This window comes from Triturus cristatus, chromosome 9 (genome assembly GCF_964204655.1).
Source record: "Triturus cristatus chromosome 9, aTriCri1.1, whole genome shotgun sequence".
Taxonomy (NCBI): domain Eukaryota; kingdom Metazoa; phylum Chordata; class Amphibia; order Caudata; family Salamandridae; genus Triturus; species Triturus cristatus.
The window spans coordinates 1,075,994,973-1,076,011,047 of NC_140592.1; the positions used below are offsets into that span (position 1 = coordinate 1,075,994,973).

The following is a 16,075-nucleotide window of genomic DNA, read 5'->3' on the forward strand; positions in this document are numbered from 1 at the left end:
GATCATATTGTTCTTCAATATTTTACATTACATTTATCCTGATTTGAAAACATGTAAAAACATTACAGCAGCACTATGTAGAAATACTGATATTTAAATTGTATTTATCCTGATTTGAAAATGTAGAAATCTACTGCAGCACAATGTAGGAATAGTGATATTTACATGTCTGCAGAAAATAAAATAATGAATTTGCATGCATGCATGAATGCATTGGTATGTTCTAAAGCAAGTGCCAAGTAAGGAAGCACTGAAGCACTGTACAGCAGAGAGGTGAAGACTAACCACAGGGGTGTGTGGGAATATTTAAAATCATGTTCATTAGTACAGAAGGGTAGGTGAGCCTCCGGAGATGGGAAGACGTTTAACTAAGACTGGCAAGCTTTCAAGATGTTGGTCTTTTATAAAGGACTGTTCTTCTAAAGGTCAGGTCCAACTTCTCTAATAACTCATATAACACTGATTTGTTCAACAATGTAATACTGTTGCCCTGTTTTGTCAATTTCAAAAAGTAAGACTTGGACATTGATGAGAAAGGAATCTCTTACAACTCATATTTACTTACACTTTGAGTTACTTAAAAACACTTTACGTGCATGTAAGGACAATGGAAATGAGGACACGTTAACAATGTTGCAATAAATCCAGAACAAACTCAATATGTTTTTATAGAGAGCTATATAAATGCCACCTGCATGTATATCATGCAAACAATAAACTAAGCACATCACCAGAAATGGCTGCAGTTTCTAAGTGCTGTAAATAACAGGTGTTACTTTTACCCACTTATGGTACTCATTTTACCAACCTGCAGAAGGATGGACTCTGAGTCGGCTAGCAAGGATTTTTTCTTGTGGCAGGCTGATCACTGCTATGTTCGAGTGACAAATATTCAACTAATCAAGCTTCCCCTCTGGCTAACAATCATCATCAGATACATACAAAGTATGTAAACATCCCATATCTCAGAAGTTGATTTATTCTTCCAGCATTTCTCATAACCATTTAGCACAGCCTTTAAGCACATGCCTAGCATCACCACAATATAGATACATCCCCTTTCACTCAAAGGACCCCTTGCAGCTTCAACTTGTGCAGGTTCCTCTTGAAACAAAGAAAACCTTAGAAGTTAGAAGGACTTCCTTCTCTGTCTCTCTTGCAATCTCTGTTCATTCAACAGCACTAAATCTGTCCGTTCAGTAAATGAAGAAAAACATTGAAAACCAATCAATCATCCTTAATTTATTTTTAAAAGGTAATTTAAGCTGCTAATTGATGAAAATAAGTCACACGAATGAATACATAAATTCCTCTTGTTACATATTACACAATGCTTACTCATGAGGATACTCCCAGTAAGGACCCTGAAATGTATTTGTAAAAGCTTAAATGATGGCTAGGCCTGAGTGAAATTTTAATTATGCATGTGCAATTGGTGTATTTTGTAAATTTTGTTTAATAAAATGTATGTGTGGTAACAGAGATTACACCATTACACCATGTCACATATCAAAAATACAGTTAATGAAAAAATCAGATATAACACGATAAACATTTGAATGGCTTAAACAAAACAAACAGGGGGAAACATGCTATACAGGTGGAATTTTCTACATGATGAAATGCTAATTCATAACACACTGGGTAGAGCGAGTAAATGCAAAAGGAAGGGGTAGTTTTGAGTAATAGACACAGGTTTTTTTAAGTCAATGAGCAGATACATAAATAAAAATAATCAATTGGAAAAGCTACAGCCAATTTGCTTTTAATTTTTGTTTGTATTGTTATTTTTCTTTGGTTTTCTATAATCTTTGCTGCAACGTTTCTGAATCAGATGCTTGTACAGGGGCTTTAAAAGCACTCACAATTTCTACCAGTGTTAACAGCAAAAGATTTACTTTGTATCTGAATAGGCATATGTTTAGTTCTATTCTGATTTATGTTTAAAAGTGAATACTTAGCTTACAAATGACAAGATAATGTGAAACTCATTAGAAATACTGTGGAACATGTCCCAAACAATTGGCAAAAGTTTAAAAATCCAATATTCATGCTCCTTAATATATTATTTTCATATTTTACTTCCATGCTGACAATGTATATTCAAACAACCATATGCAAACTGACTACCAGCTGGTGCGATCTGTAGCATAAATGTTTTATAGGAATAATTGATATGTTTTAAAGTTCACAGCTGTATAATTATATATGTAAATAGCCCCACATCTTAGGAGTTCTCATAAAATCTTGTGTCAGGGTTATACAATGTACATACCAGTGGCGTGTCGCAGCCCCCATGGCCCACACAGTGCGGGGGAGTCCTTAAACTCCATGGGGCCCCCTTAGCAAGTACTCCGGCTAGAGAGAGCTCCTGATTAAGTTTGGAGGGGGCCCCTCCTTGTACCTTACAGGGTGGCCTCCACAGGTTTTGGTACGCCACTGGTACATACACCTATCCCAAAAATTCATTTTGTGTTTTTTGCAGTAGAGAAAGTACACATTGGTATTAAAGAAGGGACTATTTAAAAGTGCTGATCTGTTTCATAATATTGAAATCTCATGGTTGCCAGTACAACACCCACTCATACCACAGGGAATGTTCCCTTATTTATCTGGGTCCACAACACTTCAATTAAGAATATCCCCTTACCTATGCAAATTCTTCCATAAAGGACTTCCAATTAAGCTGCTGAATAGATGTTCTGAATAATTGTTACTAGTTAGGTGGCAGATATCAGTAATTTCGAGAGTTATGTCAAAGGCATAGAGAGAAGAAGGATGCCCTGTAATACCATTTGAGATATGGTGCATTAACATCCTGAACACAAAGTTGTATGCTCTGTACCAAACAGTATTTGAACACTCTCCAAAGAACAAACAAAATACCAATCACACCACAAAAACCATTCTACATGACAGCAATTTCTCAAATATTTGAGAAAGGTTAGATAAGTGAACAGAGGGAGAAAGAAATACTGAGGTAGCATTTACAACTTGAGAGTGGTATTAGAGAAGTGGTTTTACATAGTCATTCTTCTTGCTCTGCATATGCCAGACAGCTCAATCCCAAGGACTTCAGTCCTATTTTGAGTGTCAAGATATCCTGAGATGTTCTTAGTTGTGTTGGAAGAATATTCCAATTTGCTTTTGCACCTGAGGAACATTCCAAATATTCACTGTTGCACCTAAGAACATTTGTTCATGTACACCTTGTGAGAAAGTTCCCCTTTTCCGTGTGGTCGCTCCCATAATTTGCAGGTTGATTCAGCAGTTTTTTCAACTTTCCGCACTGGAACTGCTGTCCAGTCTAAAATGTGTGCTTTGACCTCTATAAACATTACAGAATTGGCTAACCTGTAAATGGCATATCTAACATTTGGCTAAGGCCACAGCATGTTGCGTAGGATAATACACCAATGGCATGGAAAATTAAATGTTGCCTATGGATTGCAGATTGTCCTACATATTATGCAATCCACTAGTTTAACAAAGACAACATGGATGGACTCAGACTCACACATGTAGCATGACTGCTGCAAATTTTTATTTTTAAAACTTCAAGCTAATCTGTCAAAGTTACAATTGTTGACAGGTAAGCAGGCTATATTTAAATATTGAATACACCATGTCAAGTAATCCTTAAAGCCCAGAAGGTATGATGCCTAATATTTAAAAGTGATGCATGCACGAAGTTTGTGTTGGCAGATTCCCACAGTGACTATCCCCAAAACGTTATTTTCAATGTAGAGGGTTGTAACTACTCCTATAAGGAAAACTAAACTGCACATAAATACTATTTTTGCTAACTTTTTTTTAATAAGATAAAGAAATGATTCAATAACTTTTCAAATAATTATTAAAAACCCAGTTCAAAGGTGAAATAGAATTTTTGATAAATATACAGCAAATGTATCTTTTAAGAAGTTAGACACTGTGTTCCTGAAACTCCAGTGGACTAATTACCATTAGCCTGTCAGCAGCTGCCCCTACTAGTCTTTTGCAGGAAGGCCTGGGTGTCAGGTATGTGGCTCAGCTCACGGAGGGCAGCTGTGGCAGGTTCAGGAACTTTATTAACTTTCAAGGGACTAGGGAGAGGCCTGCCCGTTGAAATTTAGGTGTAAAGGGAGACCTGGGGAAGAGACTCCCTTTGATTTCAGGATACAGTATATGCAGCTTGGCACCAGCCTAGTGGGAGGAGGAGCTAGTCTCAGAATCAGTTTGGTGTGGTTGAAGAGTAGTCAATGCTCGTTTCCGTATACATACCCCTGCCTTAGACACTAGCCCACTCCAAGAGCAGATGGCTTGTGTTGTGCTGTTTTCCTCCTAGAAGAGTGCATTGTGGGATAGTTTGATGGGTCAGCTCTCAATTGTACCCAGGGCAAAGAAGTGGACTCCAATGGTCATTAAGCTGACCTGCTCTTCAAGTTACAGGAATTTAATAGGAGGCCTTTCTTGCAACTGTCTAGCTGGCAACTGGACCCACACTGGACTCTTTGACAATGATTGTTGTTATTACCTTAGGTGGGCACCTATCTACCATTTCTTACATCCACATTAAGCACTGCCTATACAGGGATCAATTAACAATTATCCACATACGCACAGTGCACTTCTGAATTAGGAAATGCAAGTGCAATCACAGAAGAAAAAACGTTTTCAGCTTGAGGAAACTCCTTCGTTTATACACTCACCATGGTCCAAGGTGTTCCATTCACACTCCCACACTGAAGGAAATTTTCTCCTACGTTTTGCAGGAGTAAACCCCACGGTGGGAAAGGGTGTGGAGCACTTGGTGAAATCCTGCAAACTGACATGTTAGTGGGTGTTCACAAACCTATGAAGCACACCATGCCTTGTTACGCCTACTTCCCCCCTTTGGGATGGTATTCACACCAATATAATTGCAGTTGTGTTGCGGAGTTAAAATGCTGTATACGAATTGAAGCGTGTTAGGTATTGTACTCCTGTCAATACCTTGCTGAGTAAACACGACTACGTTCAGCGATAAATATAAATTCATGGCATACAATACCCATGTGGATGGGACCACTTGTGAACTTTACCCTGTCTGAGTAGTTTGTACTGCAGGAACAATGTTATCATATATTGATATACAGTTATTTTGCATTTAATGTAATTGCTGCATTCCTTTCGTCATTCACAGAATACCAGCCTGGTAAGGTTAACAAGTTTACAGCTTCACCTCTTCAATAAACGCAGTACTTTTTCTCTCAGCATTGCACAAATTAAAAGCTGTATATGAATATAATATTCAAAATGTTTCAGCTCTGTTACCTTGTTTAGGAAACCATTTCATTGGTGTTCACATGGTCAGTGGTATATCTTATTTTGTCCCAAGCTCTGACAGTTGTAGCAGCAAATCATGAGGATGCCAAAAATCTGAAAAAAAATTAACAGTGAAATACTGACTTTAAAAAAATCAGTCACTTATATGATTGTTGTCATTTTACATAATTCCCTTAAGATGAACCTTTTAAGAGAAGCCAATGATTTCATAGCACAGATGTCTAAAAAAAAGCCTATGCAGTTTTGAAACAAAGAATTCAGCTTAAACAGAGTTCTTCTCATTCTAAGATCAAATACTGCATTCATCTCAAAATAGAATTCTTTGCTAATGGCGGGACATATTCATTCACCTTGGAATTATGACTCAATAATTGAACTCTGCTTTGCTTTCAGAAGACACATCATTCTTAAAGTCAATATTGTACAGTTATGGGTAATATTTGTTTGAAAAGCATTTTTTTCATGTGCTTCAAATAGCTTAGTTTAAGCAACGCCAGTACAAATCCCACACAAGTGCTATTATTTTCATCTCTCTCTCTGAGCTGGCAAAGAACAGAGAAGGCATCCATTTTGAAGCATTGGAATCCATTTCACAGCAATGTCTCACGACAGCGCTCACATAAAATTAAATGTTTAGCAATAACTATCTTGTAAAATTCAGATCGGTATTCATTTTAAACTCCTCATTGCTATGAATTCACTGATGTCTTTGCGTGCTTGAGGGAAAACAACAAAATGTATTGAATACATTATAGCTAGACAATGAATAACCATGTATCTTAAAATGAAGGCATGCTGCTAATTAATTGTTACAATAGTCTGCGAGTTCTAGCCCCCCAGAAACAGCTCGGAGAGACTTAATTTTTTCAGAATTACTTTTTTCCGCATGAAAGCACGCTAGATTTTGACACGAGTTTACGTTTCCTCATGATTTTTTTGCAAAGGTTGCCAGAGGGTATATTCTAGCCATCTGAAGGGGTGCAAGTAGCATCTGGCATTTATTGTTATTTTTGGACCTAGGTTTTAATCCCATCTTTGTCAATTGGCTGCAAATAGAGTAATTCTGGTCAAAGCTCTTAATCTAGGCAGAAAAAAATGCAAATTTAGGAAACGTAATGCGATTGGAAGAACACTGTGTTGTGTAATTGTTTAAATAAAAAAAACGTAACTAGCAATTTAAAATTTAAAATACAGCCTCACCTCTCAAAACTCTCATTAATAATGTGCGCCGTTCCGTTGTTCTCGGATTGTCGTTTCTAAGACAACCTTCCATTGATGTGCAATGCTCCCTTGCTCTGGGTTAGGTTTGTGCTGTACCAAAACCCTACATGCAAGTCCACTCAGTGCTTAATTTGTGCCGATGCTTTCCAGTACTCAGCACTGGCTCTTAATTGAAGGAAAGGTATCTTTCCTTTATAGAGCGGTGCCTCCTTTGTCCTGAGACGCGGCCAGGTGAGGTGAGGTCTTCTCCTCATAAAAGACGGGTAAGCTTGCAAGTCATTCATACAGTAGATGTATAAATAGTGGGCACAATTGAATTGATTGGCCATCATGACATTAGCTTTAGCAATTTAACTCTAGGTTTTTTGTTGTGACTGTACTCATCTCATTTCACAGATTACCTTACAATGCATATATTTATTTTTCTGTTGCAGAGAATTATCAACCGTCATTTACAGAGGAATTGTTATCCCTGCTGACAGGTGAAGAGGCTGTATTAGATCCAACTCTTTACACACGTTACACTTTGTAGCTATGATATTCACTTGCAGTAGCAATATTTCAAGGTCCTGTAAAAGTCATAGGATAATATATCCATTAATAGCTGAAACATGTTGACCCTTTACATCTAGACAGTTATTTGCTCAAAACTGTCGTCTTGCACTGGTTTTATTCTTGATCCTTGCGAGGTATTAATAAATAATTTTTTCCTCCCATCGGTCAATTTTAATTCAAGTTCCAGAGACACTTCTGCACTGCACTTATGATTCCCACATAAAACGAGTATTCACATCTAGAGTTCCAAACACAGCGTGTTTTATCGCAATAAGTTAAAACATCCGCAAGCTCCCCTTTTTTTAAGCAAGGGTTGTAGCCCTTAGTGCCATTAGTGTGGCATTAGAAGGAGACCCAGATGATGAAGCATGTCACCACTGGTGAGTGATGGTAATCCGTCCTATTAAAGGATTTTTCCTTCATTGTTCTGTGAAAGCCAGATAAGTTTAGTTGATAAGTTCCTTTGTAGTCTCATTGCCCATTAGACCTGTGGATATTTTTGTTGTTTATTTATGTATATTTGGGGGATATATCCATGCTAGGTCTATAAATTTCTCCCTCAGACCCTTCTTTATCCAGTAGTTTTGTTTGTATATAGATCATGTTCACATATTCCTATCCTTGTCCTCTCTTGCTTTCTACTGAGGGAGGGTCATGGTAGTCACAAATCTTATCAACCTTCACAAGTCTCTTTGTCCCATGTCAGTTAACCACTTTAATCGAAGGCAAACCTTGAAATACTGCCATAGACGGTACTTGCTTTGGAGCCTGCATATTGGTTGGGATTCAAGAAAAGTGAATAATGAGTGATGCCAAGAGATATTGAGAATGCAATTAAAGCCTGATTACTTACGAGTAATCATTATTACTGCTAGTCCTATTCATCCTTGTCATATGTAGTGAGGTGAATTCCACCTCATTGAGACTGAAAACTTGAAGATATGCTGAAACTCAAAGCCATGCCCATCCAACTGAGTGATGTAAAAAAGCTGCCATTCCTAGAATCCTCCTAACATGCCAAGCCTAGAAGAAGGACACAGAGCAGGGGTGGGAAAGTGTTCTGTAATGACTGGGATGAGGACATATAGGACTATGAGCAATGAAGATTATCCCTAAATAATTGGGACTTTACTTCTATGTAAGAACTCATTTAATAGGTCCACCGAGCAAGCCAGATATACAGGGCCCAACCATGGGGGGTTGAGGCCTCTTTCTCCTGAGGTCCTGGGCCCGATCTGCTATGGGTCCTTAGTAACTGAGGCAAGTGCTACCCCTTTCAGCACTTGCTTCTCAGTGGTAGCATGGGTCAAGCTGTCCAATGATCCAAGGGAGGGAGGTAGGCAGGAGAGGTAGGTGTAAGGCATAAAAGGCTCAATACTCAATGTACACACAGTAATGGCAATAAGATGATTATCCCATCAAGTACTTGCTTTTATGAAAAAGGAGTATTTTAATGTTATCACAAAGCACAGAACCCACACACTAATAATACCCACAGCAACTTAATGTCAGCATGCTAGTTTTGCCTCAAGTAGCTCTAATTCTAATTGACCCACAACACAGGCCAATGAAATAACCGAGGATCACACATAGCTGCCAGCCACGAATTAAATTTGCCTCATAAACATTCAAACGTCCAAGCCTGCTTCTCTTTTAAGATTCCCTGCTCTACAGCTCCCACCATCAATCTGAGCCCAGGTCTACTGACCAGTAACTCTTCCTGGATCCAAAGAGACCTTTGAGGTAATTTAAAATTTAAATTTTCCCCCAAAACTTCTGTTCTGGGAAAGCAAACAGGAATCAGATGTTTTAGCACCCACGTACACAGCTGTCAGTCATAGATATGAATTTGGGAGCAACCAACTCTGCCTTGAGTTGGTTAAAAATTAGACCAATCATTTTGGCACCAAATACAATTCCATTTATAAACTGTGCAATATCAACAGCTATTATAGTAGTTAATATTATTATATATAAGATTTATATTGTGTCTGCATTGGATCTCAATAACCTTGCTAAAACTGTAGAAGAACCTGACGATGGAAGATGTTCTTGGTATGTTAACTGAGGAGGGGTCCATCGCTTTAAAGGACCTGTAAACACCAAACCCTGGCTGAAGCCAGGACAGCTGATTTACTGGGCAAAAAGCTCACCACACCCATACATGTTCTTGGATCAACCTGGCATAATAGAACACTTTTGTTTTGCTAGTGTACATGTCAATTAAATAGTAAACCTTTTCTTCAGTTCCCAAGAAACTGTCATATCTGAATCTAAATATGGTGCAATAGTCCACAGGAAAATAACGTATCTGCATCGCTTGTGGCTGGAAACAGCTCTTGCATTGTAATTAATGATAATGAAGTGGGTGAGCAGAATATTTCACTACATTTGTATTACCATCCTCAACAATCCATGGACCCGCCGCCCAATCTATCATAAGCAATAAACCAGTATGTTGTCAGTATTCAAGAGGATGGCAAACAATATTAGTTAAACATATGTAATGAACATTGGAGACGAACAAAAGAAGGAAATTGAAAGTATGTACAGAACATTACAATAAGTATTGCTAGAAAAGGAGGGCCTTTTGATGTTTCTGGAAGCTAGCAATTGCGGACTGGAGAAAGAGATTACACGCTAAAGGGAATTCACTTGAGAAAGACTGCCACTGAAAAGTAAATGTTCTAAACCTGGGATTTTCAGAAGGAGAGAATTGTGATTATTTAAATCTGTTTGACAGCAAAATTCTTGAACAATTACAGGAGGTAACGTGGAGTGTTGCATGTATGGCCGTATGGACAAGACACTGCAGATTTGAGTCAGGCTAACATTTGCAACCAATGCAGTTTTCAAGGTAAACGTGGAATGTATTCAGATTTACTACCAGAGTGGACTGACCTAACTGCTGAGTGGAGTAGCTCTTTGAGTGGGTACAGCAATGATTGAGGACCTCCAGCCAATAGAGAATTGCTGAAATCAACTTCTGGCATGACCATTGTATGGATAGCTATTTTAAGGAGAACATGTGGGATAAGGGGATGAATTGCCATTACACAATAGCTGTTGCCATATATATTGACAAACCCAAAGCCAATAGATCTGTGCTCTGGGGTTATTGGCAAGACCTATTCTCCTTGCCAATGCTTTCTATGCCTAGTTCTGAATATTTATGTGATTTACTGTAATGTAAGCTCCTTAGACAGCTGTTGAAGTTGAGAGTGTCGACTGCACAGTGACCGGAGCTGAAATGCTTCTTGTTTTGAAGAAGTCAGACATTCATGGTCTGACGTTCTTCTTTCGTATTAGGGCACTGCTGAAGAAAACACAAGCTCCTTAATCCAGCAAGAACTAAATAAAAGTTCGACGCCGAAGCGAAATGGCGGACCTGGCGTAGGCTCCGCTGCGACGCGGGACTTCTGCCCTTCAAAGAACCTCTTACGGACGTTGTTCCTGTCCTCGGAGAGCGGACATGGTGGGATGACGATGCGGTGAGTCCCGATACCGCGTTTGAGTCGTCATTTTGCCGCATTCGAGCACCTGGGCTATAGCGGTGCTTTCACCTCAGTGACTCGCGGGCGCCCGCCATTTTGTATCGCGGCGCCCGCATTCTCCTTTCATCGACCGCTGAATCTAACCGGCTATAGCCCAGCCTCTTCTACCGGCTCCAAAACGCCACAATGGTTATACCACACGGCCTAAGTGCTCACTCCAACGTCTTTTTGAGGTATTATTTGGATTAATATGCTTATACCACGCTTCGCATGTGACCTGATGGAGGCAAAGATTATTTCAGTGCGTTTTTCATGCATAAATTGATGGCATGGCAGTTGATATTGGAAAATATCTTACAGACACTTTTTCTTAGCTATTAATTCTCAACGCGTCCCACATTTTTTGTCATGATAAAGTCATTTTTCAGTCAATACATCGCTTTATGTCCGGATTTTTATATTATATTTTCTTCATCTGGAATGTAATTTTTTCTTCAGTGCGTTTCTCTCTCCTCAGAGATGCGAGCGGCCGCCATTTGGATACATTTCCTCACGGCGCTCGCATCCCCCTCACGAATTGCTATCAACTTAGGCTGTCTTCTGCTATGTAACTATTCTTTGCCCCTAATATGAGCTACTCCAAATACGGGGCATGATTACTGGCATGTCAGCGTTCTCTGCTACAACAATGCATTGCCTTGTCATATGTTGCGGATTATGTGCTTCTCCTCTCCTGCGCTGGACAGCTTGACCTACTATCCCTAATTTCCTCTACTTCTGTGAGGTGATTTCTACATACCGCTGCTGGGCTACTTTCAAATTTGATATGGCTCTATTGGTTCCTATGACTGTGTCCATCCTGGGATAGATTTTACCTTGCTGGAATTGCGGACTACATCCATATTCAACTAGCTCTTCTTGATTTGGCGAAATATCCCGGTTGGTGTGGTGTATCCTCGTTGCTCCAGTTCTGTGCCGTCAAGCTCTCTCATCTCCTTGGTGATTTTTATACCCTTTGGTGTCCGCCTTTCTGTTTCTAAAAGATGGCTAGTGATCCCCATGTGTCCAGGCCATCGGTCTCTGGTACGAAACCGAAAAGGCACAAAAATGATTCACCTTCACCAATCCTTTCATCACAGAACCCTGTTCTGGACTCCATTCTGGATGAGGTCCGTGGCCTTCAGCCTTTCATGTCCGCTACCAACGACAGGCTCAAACAAATTGAGGAACGATGGATGGTTATGGAAAGTAAAGTATTAGACCTTGAGCAACGGGTTAGTAACATTCAAGATGTCTCTGTAAAGATTCCTTCCCTCGAGCAAGAAATTCTCAAACTAAAGCTCCACACAGAGGATCTTGAAAATCGAAATCGTAGAAATAACCTACGCCTTTTTGGCCTGCCGGAAAATGTTGAAGGGGCTGACCTTGTCTCATTCCTACAAAAATTTCTGCCTGAGCTTCTTGATCTTCAGTCCACATCCAATCCCCTCAACATTCAAAGAGCGCACCGGTTGGGTCGCCTTCAACCATCATCCAACAAACCTCGAGGGATCATAATGCTGTTCCTGGAATTCACAGAGCTTATGCAGGTTTTGAAGGCTGTGAGAATCAAGCGTCGTCTTATTTGGTCTGGCCATAACATTTATATATCTCAAGATGTCTCTACTGCTACTAACGCCAGACGCAAGGAATTCCTCGCTCTTCGACCTCAGCTTCGTCAGCTTAATATTCAATATGGAATTCTTCATCCCTGCCTTTGCAAGATAACTCATGAGGGTCGCACACGTTCCTTTGAGGATCCGGAGAAGCTCAAACTTTTTCTTCATAATTTCTCCTCACATGGCATGGCTACTGGTTCTTAAACATTGGTCATAATGTTGGAATTGTTTCTTCTTTTTTTTTTTAACTGTTCTGGTTGACTTATTTGTTTCACCCCATTGAGTTTCTGTCTCTCTGTTTGCCTATTGGGCCCATCGCCCATTTATTATTCTCTGCGTCTGTTTTTCTATGTATCCGCGTCCTTCGGTGTCACTTCGTTCTCCGCTCTCAGGTTTTCCTTCCCTTTACAGGTCTGGATGTCTTTCCTTGATCTGTTTACTTTTCTCTATTTCTCCCTTTTACTTTTCTCTCCTCCTTCTCTCCTTCTCTCTTTCCTTTCTTTTCCTTCCCTCTATTTCCTCTCAGTCTCACCCTTGTTTTCATGTATAGGCTTGTCTCTTAAGATTTGGTCATTTTTCTTACTCATTGTAAAATGTCCTTCCTATTTTTATCTTGTCCATTCTGCAGTTTTGTGGCCCTATTACTGTTCGTTCCCCTGCATCCAGAAGTATGGTTAATGTCGTCTCGTGGAATGTTCGTGGTCTGGGTTACCCCGTCAAGCGTCAGAAGGTACTGTCTCACCTTGCTAAACTTAACGCCCAAGTTGCTTTTTTACAGGAAACCCACTGCAATGATAAAGAATCGCTTAAGCTTAAACGCCAATAGGTAAATCAGATTGTCTTCTCTCCTGCTATTGATCGTCATGGTGGTGTCGCTATTTTATTTCACAGGTCTATTAATGCACAGATTATATCATCTGAGTGTGACCCAAATGGTCGGTGGGTACTTGTTGAGGTTCTCATTAATAAAAGACAAGTGACTTTCTTCAATATTTACGGGCCTGTCAAGCCAGACACTGAATTTTGGCAATCTATAAAATTGAAACTACTGTCAATTTCCACTTCTGACATTGTGGTTGGGGGTGATTTTAACAATTGGTTGGACCCGTTCACGGATAGGCAATCCAAGTGCAAATTCAAACCTGACAAAACCCACAAATCATTTCAAACAGCCATCTCTTCTCGCCCACTTTTTGATACCTGGAAAACATGTAACCCTGATTCCTCCGAATTTACTTTCTTCTCACCTGTACATCATACCAGGTCCCGTATTGATTATATTCTTGTATCCAAACCACTGTTACCATGTCTACAATCCTCTGACATTGGGTCTATCTTTATATCAGATCATGCCCCTGTCTCCACTCATATTGACTTATCTCTTACTACTTGCAAACAGGGCAGATGGCGGTTCAATAATTTCCTTTTATCAGACCCTGCTTTTATTTCAGAAGCGACCTCTTTTATTAAAGAATTTTTTTCTTTCAATTATTCTTCAGATACCTCCCTACATAACAACTGGGATGCTTTTAAAGCATCTTTCAGAGCCTTTACCATTGCCTACTCCTCCAAGAAGAAGAAGCTGCTACACATTAAATATAAAGACACTTTAGCCCACATAAAATCATTAGAACACACGTATTATTCCTCCAAATCTCCCTCATCACTTCAAGACTTAATCAATGCTAAATCCACCCTGAATAAAATAGTAACAAACGATGCTTGCAATGTTCTCCTCAAGATTAAGTCAAAATATCACGGGGGCCAAAATAAAGCTGGGAAATTGCTAGCAAATTATCTAAAAATCAAATCGGAACGTAAAGCCATTGGCCCCATTCACTCAGAAATGGATGATTCTCTCCTCTCGTCCGACGCTGATATTGCTGCCACATTTCAATCATATTACAATCTCTTATACACGGACACTACCAAGCCCTCTGAAGAGGATTTCGCCTCTTTTTTCCGAGATATACCTAAACCCAATCTTTCCCAAGATAATTTCCAATCCCTTGAAGAAGATATTTCCCTAGCAGAATTAATTGATGCTCTTAAAGCTCTGAAGAAAGCAAAAGCACCTGGCCCTGATGGCTTTTCAATTGAACTGTTTTCTGCTTTCTCTTCAATCTTTGCGCCTAAATTATTAGAACTTTTCAACTCTTTTATATCTAGCTCCCATGCTGAAGGTTCCTTTTTGGAAGCCCTTATCATTGTGATTCCCAAACCTGACAAAGATCCCTCCTATTGTAAAAATTTCCGTCCCATTTCACTCATTAATTACGATTGTAAAATTTTTGCAAAAATATTGGCCTCTCGCTTAGAAAAAATTGTCCCTTTGCTCATAAATCCAGACCAAGTTGGTTTTGTTAAAGGCCGCCTGGCCTCGGATAATGCCAGAATGTTTTCCAATGTCCTTGCTCTTAGCAAAAACTATCCTTCCCCTCTAGCTGCTGTATCCCTGGACGCTGAAAAGGCCTTTGACCGTGTTAATTGGGAATTTTTAATTCATACTTTGAGATGGTTTGGTTTTGGGCCGAAGTTTATTTCATATGTCAAATTGTTGTACACCAACCCTAAAGCATGTATTTTTGTCAATGGTCTTTTTTCCCCTTATTTCTCCCTTCAAAGAGGTACTCGTCAGGGCTGCCCTCTCTCACCATTACTTTTCTTGTTTTGTTTGGAACCATTTCTGGAACGTATCAGAAATAACCCTCTCATTAATGGTTTTCATCTTAAATCTCACCAAATTAAGTTGTCTGCATATGCTGATGATGTTCTTATTTATATGTCTAACCCAGTTTCTTCCCTACCCCCCTTTCTGCAGGAAATCGCTTCATATGCTAAGGTTTCAGGCTACAAATTAAACTTCTCTAAAACGGAGATTTTACCCTTAAATCCCTCATGTTATCAATATATGTTTGAATCATCTAATTTCACATGGTGTCCTCAAAAAATTAAGTATCTCGGCATTTGGTTTTCCTCTAATATTCGTGATACATTATCTCATAATTTCTCTGCCTTAAAACTTAAAATCAGTAATTTGTTAAATCTCTGGTCCCCCTTGTTCCTTTCTTGGTGGGGTAGACTTGATACAATTAAAATGATGATTGTCCCTCAGATACTGTTTATTCTATCTATGTTACCTTTTAAAATTCCTAAATATTATTTCTCTCAGATTAATTCGTTGTGCTCCAAATTTATATGGAATAACAAACATGCACGTATCTCTTTGTCTAAATTGATTCGACCTAAGAATGAAGGGGGGGTGCGATTTCCTGATTTTATTTTATACCATAATGCATTTTTGATTCGTCAATTTTTTGCCTTATCCAAAGACTATGGGGTCCTTCCTCAACCTCCGTGGGTTAAAGTTGAATGCTCATTGTTAAATGACTTTTCAATACGAGATGTTATTCACATGTCTAACTGTACTTTTATTTCCAAATATCCTATTTTGAAAAATTTTCAAGTTTTGTTAAACTCATTGTTTTGTAAGGAATTGAATCCCTATCAATCCTTTCTAGCGTCATCAATTTGGTTTAACAAGTTCATCAAATTTCGCCACAAATCTTTCTACTACAAACAATGGAAAGAAAAGGGCATTATTTATGTACATCAACTGATTGTTAATAATGTGCTTCTCTCTTTCCCTCAATTGCAAGAATCTTTTCACCTCCCTGACTCCTGTATCCAGCAATATGATACTTTAGCTCCAATACTTCAGGGGTGCCTCCAGAAATTCCTCCCGCTTCCACTACCTTCTTCCCCTCCTCCTGTCCCCTCACTATTTCAAATTTCTCCTGATGTTACTCCTAGTGCTTCCTTTATCTACAAATCTTTATC

General features: G+C 39.2%; 1 protein-coding gene across 3 annotated transcripts in view; it reads right to left on the reverse strand.

Moving 5' to 3' along the window:
- Positions 1–16,075, reverse strand: part of LRFN5 (leucine rich repeat and fibronectin type III domain containing 5) — a 1,003,469-nt gene that overhangs the window by 561,565 nt on the left and 425,829 nt on the right. For all 3 annotated transcript variants that reach the window (XM_085626949.1, XM_085626948.1, XM_085626947.1), the window contains one exon: positions 5,296–5,400. The gene's annotated coding sequence lies outside the window, so the exon portion shown is untranslated. The remainder of the gene's footprint in view (positions 1–5,295; positions 5,401–16,075) is intronic.